Source organism: Gavialis gangeticus, unplaced genomic scaffold (genome assembly GCF_001723915.1).
Source record: "Gavialis gangeticus isolate Ggan-Ray unplaced genomic scaffold, GavGan_comp1, whole genome shotgun sequence".
Classification (NCBI taxonomy): Eukaryota; Metazoa; Chordata; order Crocodylia; family Gavialidae; genus Gavialis; species Gavialis gangeticus.
Genome location: NW_017728997.1, coordinates 4,900,265 through 4,903,738, shown reverse-complemented (window position 1 = coordinate 4,903,738; position 3,474 = coordinate 4,900,265). Strand labels below are relative to the sequence as shown.

Genomic DNA, 3,474 nt, shown 5'->3' with positions numbered 1-3,474 from the left:
CCCCCCCCCCCCCCCCCCCCCCCAATTTGGCTGGCTGGCTGGCTTTAAAGGCTAACTTTGCCCTGGATTGGGCAAAATTACCATGGTCTAGGGATTTGTTTACCATTTTGACTTGGGTATAAACCCTCCAGGTCCTGTACCAGATGGGACTTTTAACTTCTGAATTTCTTTAAGCCAGCACAGTAGGCAATGAAATGGGGAAGCCATTGGGCTAAGCTAGTGTTTACCAGCAATGGGGCACATGTACACAAGATGCTTAATGCCCATTGGACTAATTCTACGCATTAGTATGGCTGGCAAAAACTGCTAATGCATGGTAGACTAGTCCAATCAGCATTAAACATCAAAAAAGCATTAACTTGTGCTAGTACTCGGTAGTACCAATTCATGGAGCACTAAGTTAATACCTGTTAATACATGTACTAAACTCCATGCACCATAATTATGGCAGATTAATGAATGTGCCCACTGACTAGTCTGAAAAATGGTAAACTGTTGCCCCAACTGAGATGGATAGGAGCAATGAGTACATCAAAAGGAAGCTTGACTGGTAGATATCTCAAAATGGCATTGAAAGGGGTTGATGTAAATCTAATGGTTCCAACTTTTTTAAAATTGTTTATTGCAGAATAGTTCAGTTTTAGGCTCTGTCACTGGAGGAAGCAGGCTTCTTTTTGTAAAGTGTGAGAAGCAATAGGAACTCATAGGTGTCTGGGGAAAATATTAATAGCTTTGATTTCCATCAGCTTTTTAGGAGACTGCCATTCAAGCAGTAGACAGGGTGGACCCACAAGCATGTTGCATAAAATCTGTATTTAAGTTTTATTAAATCATCCCACTTTTCTGAGTCATACCACCTTTCTATCCATCTAGAAGATGACATGATCCAGTTTGGCTGAATAGTAGATAAGAATCTTGCTTGGGCAGTAACAAACCGTTGATGGAGCAATTTTTCCTATAAACACTAATGAATCATTCATAAGTAGCTCTGTGAAACAAGTGTTTGTCTGCCTTGTGCTTTAAGGAGCTGATCTACAGCTGTGTAGAAGTTATTGAACCTGAGATCTTACCTATGCACCCTGTTCCTCCTTTAAACAGTATAAATCACTGGATTAAAAGCTGCTCCATCTTAACTGCCATGTGTACTGGGAATCCTAGGGTAGAGGAACATACTTGTTTTCAACAGCCAGTGAAACTTGCTTTCATAGGCAATTGATAGATTGGCAAAGGATTGTCGAATGGTTTATCTTGGCATTGATCTCCCCCTAATTGCTGCCTTTCTGGATCTGAACAGTACAGTAATTTGTCAATTCAAACCAAGCTGTTTGCCTAGCCTAAAAGCAAGCACATGCCTAACCAAAAACTTGAAACAGTGGTCGTGTGCAACAACTAATAGCTGATACCTGTTAGGCATCCAGGACTACTTTTACATTTATTTCAGCTGCTACTGAAAATGTAGTGACCTGTGGAAGCTCATGGTGAAAGTGTCACTGCTGCCACTGGAGTTCTGGTTGAATAAAAGTCAGGCTGTCTATTTTTGCTCTTAAAATTGCAGACAAATGCTGCTATACTTGTCCAAGTTGGAAACGGCTGTATCTTGTACACGTCCCTAACTACTGACTCCCACATAGACAATGGAAACACATTGTTGAGACATGGAGGGAGCAGGAATTCTAGTGCTTACTAACTCTGAGATGACCTACTTCAGTCTTGCATTAAACTCTAAAGCCATTTGTACCCCAACACAACTGTGAACATTTTGCAACCCATAGCATGCTTGCACTTTTGGCTGTAAGTCTAGCCTGCAGAAAGGTAGGCAGATGCATGTGACCCAAGACTGGAGAAGATGGAAAAATGTGTGGAAACTAAGTTTTTTATTTCTTTTTGTTTCCCCCCCCCCCACAACTTTCATAGTACAACTGGACAAGAGTGTAGGTTGAGGTGTAACTTGTGTTGTAAATATAGGTTAAAAAAGTGTTGTCTCATAACTTATGAACATTAAGCTGGCATACATATGTAGGGGTTTGAATCAGGAGGAGCATATGAAGGGGTTTGAACGAGTGGTGCATGTCTTTCATTTGGAAGCCTTTAGAGTTAAATGAATCTTTGCTAGAGATCCTTGATCTTTGCAAGCAGGGAAGAATACCTCTAAGAAGAAGTCTTACCTGGACAAAGGGATACCAATTATTTCTCCTTTAGCCCTTAACATGGAAGATTTGGGTTGGGAGTGGGGTCCATCCATTATCTTGTCTAGAAAAAGGGTGGGGAGAAGATGGTGCTAACAATAGAAAACTGTTTCATTTTTGTTGGGATGATAAGCACTGGAGTTTTCTCTGGTGTTACTAATGTGGCCTTGAAAGACTTGAAACTGGTAATGTTAGTGCTTTGTTTGGCAGTCAGTGTAGAAACCTTTCTAATGCGTTTGACCTTATGAAGGGCTGAACAATCACTTGATGAAAACGGGGTTTCTCAGTCATTTGGAATGGCTCGTAGGCTTTCCATGTTTGCTTCAGCCTTAATGAGGACTTGAAAATCCTGTCCTTTGGGAGCAGCTTGGATTGGGATCTTTGAGACCTGAGGAAAGTTAAGATGTCTAAAGCCACCCTGGAAAAAGGCCGCTACTGATGAACAATTGGTGAAAGAGAAGGAAATCTCTACCTGGAAAAGTAGAAAGGCATTGACTCCTCAGGTTGATGACTTCCCTAAAGTAGAACTACTTAAATGATGGGGGCAAGGCTTCACAGCAGACATTTACATCTCTAACTTGGTGGCTACATACAAATATAAGCAGGCATCTAGCTACTTAATGGGTCCAGGAATGCCATCTTGCTTCTTGGCAGAGGCAACCAGGGAAAATTGGGTAGCTTGAAATAATGGGACGCCTTCTTATCTGAAGGCAGGTTCTAAGAATCGCTTGTCCTGGCCTGGATCTAGAGGACAAGTGGCTTGTATTCAAACACTACGAATGACACTCACTGTTAGAGGCCTGAGTTTAGGAAGCTGTCCTCTGTAGGTAATTTCTGGTTAAGCTGAGGGCAGTGGGGGAAATCTCTACATGTTACTCATGGGTTATCTTGAAATAATATTGGAACCTATAGGTATCAATCAATTTTGGCTTTTTTTTATAATAGTTACCTGCCTCTCACTACTCGCCAAGCTTTAAAGGAACAGTAGGAAATATGTATACACCTTGCTAAAAGAGGCAATGGTGTGTGAAGACACACAATTTGCAAGTCCGTGTCTGATCCCTAATGTAACACTTGGCAAAACGTGAAGCTTTTAGATATGTATGCACACGCAAACACCCTCACCTAATCTCTGCATGTCAAAACGCACCCTTTTTTTGAACACGCTTGAAATTGTGCAATTTCCCCTCCCTGCCATGAGGCTAAAGGCTGTGCAGGTTCTTCCAGTTGCTGTTCTGTAACCTCAAGGAGCTGAAAGATGCCTGCTTCTCCCCCCCCCCCCCCCCCC

The 3,474-nt window shown here is 42.0% G+C and overlaps 1 protein-coding gene across 1 annotated transcript in view; it reads left to right on the top strand.

Annotated features, from left to right (window-relative positions):
* ARL8B (ADP ribosylation factor like GTPase 8B) overlaps positions 1-3,474 on the top strand; it is a 22,807-nt gene that overhangs the window by 4,491 nt on the left and 14,842 nt on the right. The window lies entirely within an intron of this gene.